Source organism: Psammomys obesus, unplaced genomic scaffold (assembly GCF_907164565.1).
Source record: "Psammomys obesus unplaced genomic scaffold, mPsaObe1.curated_primary_1811, whole genome shotgun sequence".
In the NCBI taxonomy this organism is placed as follows: domain Eukaryota; kingdom Metazoa; phylum Chordata; class Mammalia; order Rodentia; family Muridae; genus Psammomys; species Psammomys obesus.
In genome coordinates this window covers 8,156,569-8,172,851 of record NW_026586173.1, presented here as the reverse complement: position 1 = coordinate 8,172,851, position 16,283 = coordinate 8,156,569, and positions in this window count along the sequence as shown.

The following is a 16,283-nucleotide window of genomic DNA, read 5'->3' as shown; positions in this document are numbered from 1 at the left end:
GCAATGTATTTCAAGGAAATGATCAGGAATGTGGAAATGTTAATTTGAGCACAAGCCTTTTCACCACAGTGCTGTTTAACAGTGAAAAATTAGAGGAAATCTGAAAGCCTCCAGATAGGAATTTGCTAAAGAAGTTGGGATTTATCTGTATAACAGAATGACATCATTTACTTAAAAATTATGGTGCATGGAAGTGGTTACTGGTTTAGAAAAATGATCATAATGTCTTTAAAAATGAAAGAAATAGGATGTAAAAGTAAGTGAAGGAGGCAAACTGTAGGATTTTGGCCATGGGAAAATTCTGTCCTGATTTTCTCTTAGAAATCCATTCGACAGATTCCATGTTATGGGTAAAACATGCTTCTGCTTCCCCTCCCCCATCATCCTCTCCTTCCTCTAATTGTTTAGGGTTTTGTTTTTGTTTTTGAGTTAGGATGATCTGAAGTAGTACAGGGTGGCCTCAAACTCATGATCCTCCTACTTTTGCCTCCCCAGTACTGGAATTGTATTACATATATGAGCCATCACACATAGCTTCATGTGTTTCATTTCAAAGCAGGCTTTGCTCCCACAGGGGAGCAATGCTAGTATTTTACCAAGGTGCTGACTCATTCCTAACCTCTCAAGTACAACCTTGTGTTGTGGTGCTTCACATAGCACATAACCTCACTAAAGATCTAACCAACACCCAGCTCTGCAGTTATTTTCAGCTTCCTTTATGACTTAATTACGCAGCATGAGGTCACTGTTATTCTTTTAACATTTTTGAGGGTTTGGTGGGAATTTTTTTTTTTTTCAGCCATCTCCTCCAACACAGCTCCAGCCCGGACATACTTAGAGTTTATACTAATCGGGGTTTTCTACTACATCTTGTGTGTGTGTGTGTGTTTGAGAGAGAGAGAGAGAGAGAGAGAGAGAGAGAGAGAGAGAGAAATGAAGGACTGACACATAAACTTTTGGAAACTGAAACCCACTTGGAGGTACTGAAGATGGCAGACTTGAAACCAAAGAATAACTGAGTTTTCAGCTTGAGTTCAAAGGTAGGAAAAGACCAATGTCCTCACTCTAGATACAAGGGGTTCCTGCTTACTCAGTCCTTTTGTGCTAGTCAAGCCTTTAACTATGTAGATGAGACTTAGCCACCTTGGGAAGTCCATCTCTTCTGTGCCTTTTGGCTAAGATCAAGAGCTTACTCTGGGGAGACCTTTGTCCCCTTAGTTAATTCTGAAGGTACCGTTAAGATCCACCCACAGGCAAATCTCTGAGTTGACTCCTGATGCAATCAAGTTCACAGTCAAGATTGTGACACCAGAGATGCAAGGACATCCCTCTAGAGCCCATTCCTAGAGCTTGCACCACTGCCATCAATGGTGTGACCGAGCCTTCAATATGTAGACATTAAGGAGATACAGAACATAAAACTCCAGCAGGCCCAGAGGCTTCCATGGAGGAAAGCAGAGTAAGAACACAGGAGGGAGCTCCTTGCCTGTCCCCTCACCATGCCATGATCTCCTACCCTTTCTATCACAATCCCTGACTGCAGGCTGTGCTCACTGGTGGCTGATTTCCTGGATCTATCGATATTGCTGACACGTTGACACATCTCTTTCTCCATGCGCTCTGGTGTGGTGTCAAGCTGGGTGGAACAAAATAAATTAGCTAATGCCTGTAAAAGCTTTTTGAAAATGAAAAGGCTGGGCTTTATACCCAGGCAAAGAACTCTTGTCCTTCACTAGGCTCAAGGCCTTGGAAGTTGCTGGTTTTGGGGTAGAGGTAGGGAGCAGAGTTCCCTAGCAGGTCCTGGGAGCCTGCTTTGAGTTTTTACCTTGTCTATTCTGGTCATTGCTGCTGAGTTCTTTCCTGTCTTACTGACCCTATTGTGCCCCTGGCATTTTCTCCTGAGATCAGTTCAGCCTGTCTGCAACTTCAGGCACATCCCTGTTCATGTTGTGGCACTCTAGTTCAGCTTGCTCCATCCTACATTCAAACAGACAGCATATTGTAAAGCCAAAGAGGCCGAAGATGGGGCCAGGCACACAAATAACTCTTAATGTCTTTTTTTTTTTTTTTTTTTTTTACTAAAAATAAAAACAAAAACTAGAATCAAGTCAAGGTGTTTTGCTTGAAAACAAGTCTGAATAGTGAGAAGAGTGTACATACAGCTTGTGTGGTTTTCCTTGCTGCTGTTTCTGATGAGCTACACGGATGGATCTGCTACCCAGCACTCTGTAGGTGCTAGCTTTACCCCTAGAGAGAATCACATAAAGGGCATGCTCCTTCTGCCTCCTTCTCAGCTTTCACCTCCTTTTCACTCTTCTAATAAGAAGCGGAGAAACCTCTGTAGCATGGGCCAAAGCTTATTAGGGGGATAGAATAGCCTGATTGTTGGAGGGAAGGGGAAACTCATATCTCCTTCTAGAACCACCTGTCCCAGGTGGGAGGGGTGGCAGTACAGGTCTCCCCTCTAGACAGGAAGGTGCAAAGTATAGGAGAGAACAGATCAAAGTGTTTAGAAGGTTTTCCATACACAAACCTGGAGCCAATTTCTCACTCTACCGTTTTTTAGCTGGGGGCTCTGGGGGGCACCTGGAGCACAGGTATTCAGCAAATGCCAACTTCTAGTAGTAGAAAGACTCCCAGCTTGTGGAAAGTTGGAGGAATGCTTAGCCTTGGAGTAAGAACCACTGAGAATGGAGGAGGTCCTGATGAGAACAGGAACTCAAAGTTTACCCTGGGTGTTTTTTCAGTGTGTCCTCCACCCACCCACTAATAGTCTAGTCAAGCAAGGCTGTGGCTCTTCTCCAGCCTTCCTGGAGATCAAGAGCTATCCTTTCTGCCCCTGTGAAGGCCATCTTTGTTGGAGCTTCCTATGGACGACTTCTATAGCTCAGCTCTCGCTCTCTTGGCTTTGGTGCTAACTACAGGAATCTTTAGAGCCAGGGGGTGAATCCCATTTTGAGTTACCCAAAGAATCTTTGCAGGTAGGGAACTAGAGAGCCTGGTTTTAAACCTCTCAATGCTGCCATTAAAAGACCACAACTCCTTTCAAAGGAGAGCAGTTCTATTTGAAAGATGTATTTGAACCACTCTTTAAAGGCCTGGGAGAACAGAATAGACAGTTAAAAATAGTTCATGGCTGTGCTTCACCAGGCTGCCTCTGCTCCCAACATCCTTTAGTCCAAACATCCTTGCTTCCTGAGAAAACTGGAGACTGTTGATCTACTCAGAGTTGGGGGTAAATGGGGATAGCTTTGTGCCTCTTGTTCCCTGTCTCCTATCACTGATGCCCTCTTCTTCTCTTACCCGCTGAGTGGTCCTAACCAAACTCCATCTGAGTGGCAGCTTCCAGGAATCACCAGCATGGATTCTTCACCTAATGTGACACTGAGCCTGAGAGAGCTGGGCTCTGCAGGACTCGGGGGCTGGTGAGCAGCAGTGTCTCCAAGAGACTGAAACACTGGATCATGCAGAGCAGCTCATTAAGACAGGAAGCAAGCAACTCAAAATAGCTCCAGGTAGTCCCTGAAACTGACCATGCTGGGTAGGCTTTGGTGATGCCTTTGAGTCTTTGTGTCATTTCTGCCCCTGTAAGTAACCCTTCAACCATATTCCTGTAAATAACCCCAATAAAACTCATTGGTTCACCAAGGCTTTGGCACTGTCTGTACTCTGGTCTGTTGTGAGCTCCCTACCTGGGGTGAGAACGTGTGCATGCGTGTGTGCATGCATGCATGAAAGTGCATATGTGTGTTCCCAGGAAAAGTCTGTCACACAACAACAGCTCCAAGTGTATCTGTTCCATTTCTCCACAATCTTAAGAGGAAGTGTTGGCACTACTTCATGCACAGATGAGGAAAATTGAACTTGTTAGAAGTTACTCTCTACTTGTTAGCTTTTCATTTTCTTTTTTTAATTTTTCTTTTATTTTTATTAATTACAGTTTATTCACTTTGTATTCCAGATGTAACCCCCTCTCCCACCCCTCCCACTCCTACCTTCCTTCCCTCTTCTCCTATGCCCCTCCCTCAGTCCAATGATAGGGGAGGTCCTCCTCCCCTTCCATCTGACCCTAGTCTATCAGGTCTCATCTGGACTGTCTGCATTGTTTTCCTCTGTGGACTGGTAAGGCTGCTTCCCCCTCAGGTGGAGGTGATCAAAGAGCCAGCCCATGAGTTCATGTCAGAGTGCAGGGAGTTTTATGAAAGAAGGGGGAGATAGTAAGACCTGGAGGGCACAGGAGCTCCATGAGGAGAACAACAGATCCAAAAAATCTGGGCGCTGGGGTCTTTTGTGAGACTGATACTCCAAACAAGAATCATGTATGGAGATAACCTAGAACCCTTGCACAGATGTAGCCTATGGCAGCTCAGTGTCCAAGTGGGTGCCTATTTTCTTAAGGAATTACCTGAAACATGCTAACCTGTAAGTCAGACAGGCTTATCTATCTCACAGTCTGAAAGCTTAAGTTCCAAGTGGCTGTGTGTGGACTCCAGAAAGTGTTCTTTCTTAACCGTAGATGTGGGGTGAACAGAGGTGAGAGTTCTGTATGCATTCATGAACGTGCTAATCTCCACTTTTTAAAATGATGCCTCATGGTACAGATGCTCCCTCTGGGGGAGGTGTGGCTCCTCAGTGTGATATGTGACAGGCAGCCCCAGTTCTTCCTGTTTGTACACGCTTTGGGTTTTCCATTTCATCATTGTGTTGCTCTTCACAGCATCCTTCCCTTTATGGAACATCCCATCATCTTTCTCAGCTCCAAGTGCTGCGAAACACTACCATTCTAACATGCTGTGTAAGGCTGGTTAGACAAGAGTTTCCTCTGCTGAAGCCAGAAAGCTCCTCTTGCCCATACTGTGTGTGGAGGGGAGAATTCTGCTGACGTTTGGTTCACATAGCATAACAATTCAGCTTAAAGCACACAATTCAGTTTTTTTTTTACAAGTACATTCACAACACATTGTACAATCATCAGCACAATCTGACTTCATTACCATTTATAAAAATCTCCATATTCGTTAAAGATCATACAATGGTCCCATTTTTTCTAAGCTTCTGGAAACCACCATCTCTTTCTTTTTGTCTTGATGGTGCTTTCCACTCTGCCTTTGCACGTACTCACATAGCATGTGGCCTCCGTGACTGACTGCTTCTGTTTAGCATCATCATTCAAAATTCATCCACAGTGGAGCATGCATCAAATAGTCATTCTCTTTATGGTAAAGCAATATACCGTTGTAGGAACGTACCATGTTCTGGTCACCCATTCACCAGTGACAAATGTCATCAGTGGACATTTGAGTTGCTTTTACATTTTGCTGTCACTGATAATGCTGCTGTGTACAAAGTTTTGTGTGCAATTATGTTCTCACTTCTCTAAGGTACATATAGAGAGGGAAAGTTATCGGTTATATGGTAATCCGGTACAAGTTTTGGTAGCCATATATTTCTGAGGAATTATACCTCAGATAGTTACACCATTGAACAATAGCATCAATATGAAGTTTCCAATTTCTTTACAATTTACCAGCATGAGTTACTTGACATTTCGATTCTAACTTTTTACCTGGTATGAAGTTCAGATTAGGCATTCCTTTATGGCTCATGATTATTTTAATATACTTTTTATTAATTCTTAGGGAATTTCGTAAATGCATACAAATGTGTTTTGATCGCATCTAACAGTCATCCCTTCCCCCAATTTCTTTCACAAAAATTCCCTACCCCCCTCCATCCAAACTTTGTGTCTTCTTTCTGTTTTCGCAGAAACCCAAAGAGTACAGTTTGTGCTACCTATATAGTCATGTGTGTATCCATCTACTGGCACATGGGTGACCTACCAGGGGCCACACCTTTAAAGAGAAGTGACTGCCCTCAGCCCTCTAGAAGTCAGTAACTCCTTATTGAGGGTCAGGGGCTGGAGTGTTGACTGGCAAGATCTTGTGTAGATCTTACACAGGTGACCACAGCTGCTGTGTGACATGAGTGTAGCAGTCCGGTCATGTCATAAGACAATGTTTTTCACTTCAATCTTTCTCAACATCTGACTCTTACAACCTTTCCACCCTCTCTTCCACAGTGGTTTATGAGCCCTGGTGTGCGCACGTGTGTGCACGCATGCGTGCGAGTGTGAGGGTGTGCATTATAGATATCCCAATTTGTGGCTGACCACTACACAGGCGTTTATTCTCTGCACTTTTGGCTAGCTGTGAATTTCTGTGTTGAGAACAATTGGCTGCCGAAAGAAACTATTCTTCTGAGGTCTGAAAGCTGTTCTCTATAAGTAGAGTGATAATAATTTGGGGGCAATTTAATACTGTGCTTATTTAGCAAGATAATACCAGTAGTTCACCTCCAGCATTCGCCCACCGTGGATTGTAGGCCACATTTACAGTGCCAGGTGTGTGTTTCATTCTGTGGAGTGAGCCCTGAAGACAGAAAACAGTTGGTTACTCCTTTAAACATTCAGGCCACTATTGCATGCATGAGTTCATCTTGCCACCTCTGTCATTATTGCAGCTCACAGGTTTCACAACTTGGTAAGACCACTGACAACTTCCTGCAGCATCCTGCTGGGATAGCTGGCTTCCAGGTGGGAAGCTTCCTGGTCAGCACCAACTTGATTTCTCCGTGTCCTGAGACCAAAGTATGCATTATCTTCAGCATAGGGTCTTAGCACCAAGGTCAGTTCATAAGCCAAGAGCAGTGGCACTAGTATCCATAGTTTGGGGGAGGGGGTCTCCATTAGACTCCTGACCAACAACTTTGTGGCACTGGGATTTTTATTTGGCAACCAATGCCTTCTTGGAGCAGTTCTTTGTATGTGCTTGGCCTTGAATTCCTGTTCCTCTTGCCTCTGCCTCTCAAGTGCTGGGACTATAGGCATATACTACCATAGCCAGTTCCCTAGTTCATTTTAGAAACTGGTATGCTTTTTTTAACATAAATTTTTAAAAATTTTAATTTGTTTATTGTTATTATAATTTATTCCCTTTGTATCCCTGTTGTAACCCCCTGCCTTGTCTTCTCCCAGTAATGCCTCTCCACTAGTCCACTGATAGGGGAGGTCCTCCTCCCCTTCTATCTGACCCTAGCCTATCAGGTCTCATCAGGACAGGTTGCATTGTCTTCCTCTGTGGCCTAGCAAGGTTGCACCCCCCCAGGGGGAGGTGATCAAAGAGCCAGCCACTTGGAGGCTGAGCTGCCTATGGGCTACATCTGAGCAGGGGGTCTAGGTTCTTTCCATGCATGGTGCTTGGTTGGAGCATTGGTCTCTGCAGGACCTCCTGGGCCCAGGTTCTTTGGCTCTGTTGGTGTCTTTTTTTATTGTTGAGAGATAACCCTTAATTACATGTTCTGCACATGCTGACAGTTACCAAATATTTGATCTACAAATACTTGTCTTATGGGGTTCTATAGTTTACTTGATAGACTATATGAAACAAATTTTAAATTTTCGTTAAGTCCCAAGTTATTTTTCTTATGATTTTAGTGATGTATTTATGAAAAAATCATTCAAATCAATATGATTTTTTTCAAAGTTTTATGATTTTAGCGGTTCCATATATAGGTCTTAGGTGGTTTAAACATTTTTTTTTCAAGTTTTTTAAATTTTATTTTTTTCTTATCAGTTACATTTTATTAACTCTGTATCCCAGCCGTGTCCCGATCCCTCATTCCCTCCCAGTCCCTCCCTCCCTCCCTCCCTCATCTCCACCGTGCCCCTTGCCAAGTCCACTGATAGGGGGGACCTCCTCCCCATTCATCTGATCCTGTTTTATCAGGTATCTTCAGGACTGGCTGCAAAGCTCTCCTCTGTGGCCTAACAGGACTGCTCCTCCCTTGGGGGGTGGGGAGGCCAAAGAGCCAGTCATTGAGTTCCTGTTAGAAATAGTCCTTGTTCCCCTCACTATCGGAAACCAATTGGTTACTGAGCTATCACAGGCTACATCTGAGCAGAGGTTCTAGGTTACATTCATACATGGTCCTTGGTTGCATGTCGGTCTCAGAAAAGACCCTGTGCCCAGATATATTTGGTCCTTGTGGAGCTCCTATCCTTTCCTCATCAGACTAACTCCCCTTCTTTCTTATTCCTTCTTTCTTCTTCCCTGTACTCTGCCAAAGGTTTGGTCATGAGTCTTTGCTTTGAAAACACTGCTAGTTAGAGTCTTTCAAATGCGCTCAGTAGACTCCTGTCAATGTTCAATGCGCATCCCGTCTGTCTTTCAAAACGAGGATTGATAATCTTACCCCATGTCCACTCTCTTCATTATCTTTTTTAGGTGTATAGATTTCATTATGTTTATCATATCTTATAGGTCTATATAAGTGAGTATATACCGTGTTTGTCTTTCTCCTTCTGGGATATTTCACTCAGGATGATCTTTTCTAGATACCACCATTTGCCTGCAAATTTCATGATTTCCTCCTTTTTGATTGCTGAGTAGTATTCCGTTGTGTAAAAATACCACAATTTCTGTACCCATTCCTCTGTTGATGGACATCTGGGTTGTTTCCAGGTTCTGGCTATTACAAATAAAGCTACTATAAACATGGTTGAGCAAATATCCCTTTTGTGTACTTGAGCAAACTTTGGGTATATACCTAGCAGTGGTATAGCTGGGTCTTGAGGAAGCACTATTCCTAATTGTCTTAGAAAGCGCCAGATAGATTTCCAGAGTGGTTGTACCAGTTTACATTCCCACCAGCAGTGGAGGAGGGTTCCCCTTTCTCCACAACTTCTCCAGCATGTGTTGTCCCTTGAGTTTTTCATCTTGGCCATTCTGATGGATGTAAGGTGATATCTCAGGGTCGTTTTGATTTGCATTTCCCTGATGGCTAATGAGGGTGAGCATTTCTTTAAGTGTTTCTCTGCCATTCGATATTCCTCTGTCGAGAATTCTCTGTTTAGCTCTGTTCCCCATTTTTTAATTGGATTACTTGGTTTGCTGCTTTTCAGCTTCTTTAGTTCTTTGTATATTAGTCCTCTGTCAGATAAAGGGTTAGTGAAGATTCTTTCCCAATCTGTAGGCAGGCATTTTGTTTTGATGACAGTGTCCTTTGCTTTACAGAAGCTTTTCAGTTTCATGAGGTCCCATTTATTGATTGTTGCTCTTAGAGCCTGTGCTGTTGGTGTTCTGTTCAGGAAGTTTTCTCCTCTGCCAATGAGTTCTAGGTTGTTCCCCACTTTTTTTTCTAACAGATTTAGAGTATCTGGTTTTATGTTGAGGTATTTGATCCACTTGGACTTTAGTTTTGTGCAGGGTGATAAATATAGATCTATTTTCATTTTTCTGCATGTGGACATCCAGTTGGACCAGCACCATTTGTTGAAGATGCTGTCTTTTTTCCATTGTATGGTTTTGGCTTCTTTGTCAAAACTCGAGTATTCATAGGTGTGTGGGTTTATTTCTGGGTCTTCTATGCGGTTCCATTGATCCTCCTTTCTGTTTTTATGCCAATATCATGCAGTTTTTATTACTATTGCTCTGTAGTACAACTTGAGATCGGGGATGGAGATACCTCCAGATGATCTGTTGTTGTACAGGATCGTTTTGGAGATTCTGGGTTTTTTTTTGTTTCTCCATATGAAGCTGAGAATCTTTTTTTCAAGGTCTGTAAAGAATTGAGTTGGGATTTTGATGGGAATTGCATTGAATCTGTAGATTGCTTTTGGCAGGATGGCCATTTTCACAATGTGAATCCTACCAATCCATGAGCACAGGAGATCTTTCCATCTTCTGAGATCTTCTTCAATTTCTTTCTTCAGAGACTTGAGGTTTTTCTCAAACAGGTCTTTCACTTGCTTGGTTAGTGTCACCCCAAGGTACTTTATGTGGTTAGTGGCTATTGTGAAGGGTGTTGTTTCCCTAATTTCTTTCTCGGCCATTTTGTCTTTGATATACAGGAGGGCTTCTGATTTTTTTGAGTTGATTTTGTATCCTGCCACTTTGCTAAAGGTGTTTATCAACTGGAGGAGTTCTCTGGTTGAATTCTTGGGGTCGCTCATATATGCTATCATATCATCTGCAAACAGTGACACTTTGACCTCTTCCTTTCCGATTTGTATCCCCTTGATCTCCTTTAGTTGTCTTATTGCTCTGGCTAGGACTTCAAGTACTATGTTGAAGAGGTATGGAGAGAGTGGGCAGCCTTGTCTTGTCCCTGATTTCAGTGGGATTGATTTAAGTTTCTCTCCATTGGGTTTGATGTTGGCTATAGGCTTGCTGTATATTGCCTTTACTATGTTTAGATATGTGCGTTGTATTCCTGATCTCTCCAAGACTTTAAACATGAATGGGTGTTGGACTTTGTCAAATGCTTTTTCAGCATCTAAGGAGATGATCATGTGGTTTTTCTCCTTCAGTTTGTTTATGTGGTGGATTACATTGATGGATTTCCGTATGTTGAACCACCCTTGCATGCCTGGGATGAAGCCTACTTGGTCATGGTGGATGATATCTTTGATGTGTTCTTGGATTTGGTTTGCAAGTATTTTATTGAGTATTTTTGCGTCAATGTTCATAAGAGAGATAGGTCTGAAGTTCTCTTTTTTTGTTAGGTCTTTGTGTGGTTTAGGTATCAGGGTGACTGTTGCTTCATAGAATGAGTTTGGTAATGTACCTTCTGTTTCTATTTTGTGGAATAGTTTGAGGAGAATTGGTGTGAGCACTTCTTTGAAGGTCTGGTAGAATTCCGCACTGAAACCATCTGGCCCAGGGCTTTTTTTGGAGGGGAGACTGTGAATGACTGCTTCAATTTCCTTGGGGGATATAGGGCTGTTCAGTCTTTCTGCCTGATCTTGACTTAATGTTGGAAGATGGAATCTATCAAGAAAATTGTCCATTTCATTTAGATTTTCAAATTTTGTGGCATATAGGCTTTTGTAGTATGACCTAATGATTGTTTGAATTTCCTCTGTGTTTGTAGTTATGTCACCCTTTTCATCTCTGATTTTGTTGATTTGGATAGATTCTCTCTGCTTTTTAGTTAGTTTGGCTAAGGGTTTGTCTATCTTGTTGATTTTCTCAAAGAACCAGCTTTTTGTTTCATTGATTCTTTGAATAGTTTTATTTGTTTCTAATTGATTGATTTCAGCCCTGAGTTTGATTATTTCCAGCCTTCTGCTCCTCTTGGGTGTATCTGCTTCTTTTTTTTCTAGGGTTTTCAGTTGGGCCATTAAGTTGTTTGTATGTGATGTTACAAATTTCTTCTTGCAGGCACTTAGTCCTATAAATTTTCCCCTGAGCACTGCTTTCAATGTGTCCCATAAATTTGGGTATGTTGTGCCTTCATTTTAATTGAATTCTAGGAAGTCTTTAATTTCTTTCTTTATTTCTTCCTTAACCCAGCTGTCGTTGAGTAACATGTTGTTCAGTTTCCATGTGCATGTAGGCTGTTTGTTATTTCTGTTGTTGTTGAGGTCCAGCTTAAGTCCATGGTGGTCAGATAGAATACAAGGGATTATTTCAATCTTTTTGTATCTGTTGAGGCTTTCTTTATGACCAACTATATGGTCTATTTTGGAGAAGGTTCCATGCAGTGCTGAAAAGAAGGTATACTCTTTTGAGTTTGGATGAAAAGATCTGTAGACGTCTATTAGGTCCATTTGATTTAGGGTCTCTGTAAGTGTTTTTATTTCCCTATTTGTTTTCTGTCTAGTTGATCTGTCCCTTGGTGAGAGTGGAGTGTTGAAGTCTCCCACTATTAGGGTTTTAGGATCAATGTGTGATTTAAGCTTTAATATTGTTTCATTTACGAATGTAGGTGCTCTTGTATTTGGGGCATACATATTCAAAATTGTGATGTCCTCTTGGTGGATTTTTCCTTTGATGAGAATATAGTGGCTGTCCTTATCTTTTTTGATTAACTTGGGTTGAAAGTCTATTTTATTAGATATTAGGATGGCTACTCCCGCTTTTTTTCTGGAACCATTTGCTTGAAAGACATTTTTCCAGCCCTTTACTCTGAGGTAGTGTTTATCTTTGTTGCATAGGTGTGTTTCTTGGATGCAACAGAATGATGGATCCTGTTTCCGCAACCATTCTGTTAGTCTGTGTCTTTTAATTGGGGAGTTGAGTCCGTTGATGTTGATAGAAACTAGTGACCAACAATTGTTACTTACTTTAGATGTGGTGTTGGTGGTGTCACTGAGTTTCATTGTTTGTCTTCTTTTGGTTTTTTTTGTTGTGTAGTTATCTATTTTCTCTGTTTTCTTCGATGTAGTTGTTTTCTTTGGTTTGGAGTTTCCCTTCTAGTAACTTCTGTAGAGCTGGGTTACTATGTAGATATTGTTTAAATTTGGTTTTGTCTTGGAATATCTTGAATTCTTCATCTATGTTGATTGAAAGTTTTGCTGTGTATAGTAGTCTGGGTTGGAATCTGTGGTCCCTTAAGGACTGTATGATTTCTGTCCAGGCCCTTCTGGCTTTCATAGTTTCTGTTGAGAAATCTGGTGTGATTCTGATAGCTCTACCTTCATATGTTACTTGGCCTTTTTCCCTTGCTGCTTTTAGAATTTTTTCTTTGTTTTGTAGGTTCAGTGTTTTGACTATGATGTGATGTGAAGAATTTCTTTTTTGGTCTAGTCTACTTGGTGGTCTGTAGGCCTCTTGTATGTTTATGGTCATCTCCTTCTTTAAGTTGGGAAAGTTTTCTTCTATAATTTTCTTGAAAATATTTTCCGGACCTTTGAGCCTGATGTCTTCTTTTTCTTCTACTCCTATTATTCTTAGGTTTTGTCTTTTCATGGTGTCCTTGTTTTCTTGGATGTTTTGTGTTTGGAACTTTTCTTATTTTATTTTTTCTTTGAGAGACCTGTCAATTTCTGCAAGTGTATCTTCGGCTCCTGAGATTCTTTCTTCCATCTCTTTTATTCTGTTGGTGATGCTTACCTTTGTAGTGCCTGATCTTTTCTTTATGTTCTCCAGCTCCTGGTTTTTCTCTATTTGTGTTTTCTTTATTGATTCTAATTCTGTTTTCATGTCTTGCACCATTTCCTTCATCTGTTTGAATGTGGACTCCTGCTTTTCAATGATAGCTTCTATTTTTTTGTCCGTTTCCTCTCTATGTATCACTAATTGTGCCTCTACTTCTTTGGGTATAATTGCCTGTATTTCTATGAGAGCTTTGTTTATTTCTTCTTTATTTGCCTTCATTTGTGTGGACATTTCTTTGAGAGCTTTGTGCATTTCTTCTCTGTTTGCCGCAATTTTCGTGGTCATTTCTCTGAGAGCACGATTTGTTTCCTCTTGGTTAGTCTCGATTTCTTTGGTTATTTCTCTGAGGGCTTTGTTCATTTCATCTCTATGGGCCTTTAATAGCTGGAGAAACATCGTTTTGAGGTTGTTTTCTTGTATATCTAGTGAATTGAAGTGTCCATTGTTTTGTGGGGTTGCTGGTGAGGTCATTATGTCCTGATTTTTGTTGGGAGTGTTCTTATGTCTGCCTCTAGCCATCTGGTTATTTATAATCCTCACTGGTTGTTCCTCGAGATTGTAGTTTGGGCTATGATCCTCTCTTTCTGTTTTCTGGACTGTTTTTTCAGGAAGATGAGAGAGGTTCACTGCTTTGGGAGTGTGCCCTGTGTTTTCAGTTTTGCCTAAGTAAAAAATGTGACGCTGGCGCTATTCGCGTGAAGCAGGCGTAGTGTGCATGCGTGGATTCTCTGACTGTTGCAGTGGCCTGCAAGCCACTATTACGCAGTTCTGACTGAGATCCAGGGATTGTTTGCCTGGATTACCCTGGTGGACCCGCAAGGCAGAGGCTTCAATGTTGGGGTCGCTATCCCAAGAATCCCTCTGATGCCCACACTAGAAGTGTGGGTGGCAGGGATTTCGTCTGGTTGCTTCTGTGGAGAGGCCCTGGGTCTGGGGCAATCTCTCCCTAGAAGGCTCACTCACTCTCTTGTAGTACCAGTTGGAATGCACAGGGGTTCCCCTTGCTCACTACTCTCTGTTTTGGTCCTGCTGCGTAAGTGCACGGGTAGGCTAACAGTCAGCTCTGTGACACTGTGGCCGCAGGACTCGGTGTCCACCTTTCCTGTGTGCTGCCTCTTTGTCCTTTCCCTCTGCCAGGAGGGGTTATGTTGACTGGTCCCTGGGTGGCTCGGGAAAGAGTTAGGGTGAGTGTACTCAATCCCAGATCCCAGGCCCAGATCTCTCTGCCAGAAGCAGCCTAGCAGTAGAATCTATGTTTGCTGATCCCAAGAGAGTACCGGGTAGGGTTGAGTGTCCTCAGATCCAGAGCTTGGGTTTCTCTGCTAGGGGCCACTGGGTGAGCTGGAGAGAGGGTGCTGTGTCCTTGGCAGGCTGCCTCTCTGTCCTTCCCCTCTGACCTTCCTTCCCCTCTGCTAGGGCAAACTTATGGTGGTGCTCTCAGGGGAGTGCCAGAAGGGGTTGGGACTTCTCAGTGTGATCCTGAGCCAGGGTTTCTCTGCCAGGGGTCGGGGGGGAGGGGTGCCGGTGATAGAACTTGCTGCTAGACCTTATTGCGCTGGACCCAGGATAATTTCAGGACGTGTAGAATGACCACAGTCCCAGATCCCGAGCTGTAGTTTGTTTGCTAGGAGTAGCTGGCAGCACTGGAGTTCCGGCACTGTGAAGCCGCTGTGTGCCTCTTTATCCTTCTGCTCCACTGCAGCAGGGTGATGGCAGCGTTTGGGGGAGTGCCCGAAAGGATTGGGTTTTCTCAGCCCCAATCTCGGGTTGGGGTACAGACAATGTGGTCTGTGGCAGATTCTGCTGGACACCTCCTGCCTCCTCCCAAGAGGGAGTAGGGATTTTGAGCTGGGCGCACAGCTGCTATCCGCCCGTGGCGGGAGCTCAATTGTAATGGCGGCAGGTAACTGTGGTCGGAGAAACCTTCCAGGGAAAGCCTGGGTGACCTGTGAGCAGTCTGGCAACTTTCCTTCCCCGTGGGGTTTTTTTTCGACTGGACTCCCAGCCTTAGGCCCCCTTGTGCCCACCAATCAGCCTGGGAAAGTGATCGGGACAAGCAGGCTTGCAGCACCTGCCTGGAGACCCAAAGCCCGCGTTGCCGGGTTCTCTTCCGGGTTCTGGCTGGGCAGCCGAGAGTGGACCCGACCGATTCCCATGCCATGGAAGCCTCCCCTCACCTGGTAAATGCGATCGATCGCTGTTGTTTTAGGGCCCAGAGTTCAGTCTCCTGGTCACTGCACGGAGTTTGTTGTCCTGCTTCTCAGACATGGTGTTCTCCTGTTGCCGCCATCTTGGGCCCCCTCGGCAGCTCCATTCTTATGACCTTATATTATCCTCATTCTTTACCAAAAGCGGTTTGAACATTTTTTGTGTGTGTGTGTGTCGTGAAATAGAGATTCAGCCTCATTCTTTTTTGTAGTAATATTCACTTGTTCTAACAGCATTTTGTTGAAAGGAATATTCTTGCCCCAGTAAATTATCTTAGTACCTTTTGTAAATATAAAGGCTTTTTAGGCACTCAGTTGTATTCCATTGATTGATGTGTTTATTTTTATGTAAATGCCATATAGTTTTCATCACTGATCCACTGTAACAAATTTGTAGACAAAAGGTAAATGTCTTCTAACTTCATTGCTCTTCTTCTAAGTTTGTTTTGACTATAATGATGTCCTTGCATTTCCTTATGAACATTAGGGCTAATATATCATTTTTTAGAAAGATAGCTGCTATTTCACATTATGCTTTCATTAGTTCTTTGAGAATTGCATAACTGTACTTTGATTATATTCATCACTCCCCATCTCATTCCACCCCTACTCCTACTTCTGTACCTATCCAACTCTGGTACTGTTTTAATTTTTAATTCATCAAGTATGGTTGGTATTCTTCATCCACTCTTAGGTATGTGGTCAGTATTTTGACAGGACACACTGAATCTATAAATAAATTTGAGGAATCTTATTACAGTTTCACATTTGTGAGCATAGTATGTATTTTCATTTATTTAGATTTCTTTCATTGTTCAATAATTGTGTAGTTAGGATTTTTTTTTGTCAGCTTGATATAAGGCAGGGTCATCTGGGAAGAGGAAATGTCAATTTAGAAAATGCTTCCTTCATATTGGCTTATAACAAAGTCTGTGGGGGAATTTTCTTGATTCTGGTTGATGTGAGAGGCCCAATCCACTGCAGGCAGTGCCACTCCTGACCAGGTAGTCCTGAGTTGTAGAGAAAAGCAAGCTGAGAAAGTCATGGGGACCAAACCAATAACAGCATGACCTCTGCTTCAGTCCCTGCCTGTTCCTGACTAGGATCTTTCCTTGACTTTGTGATAGACTGTGATGTT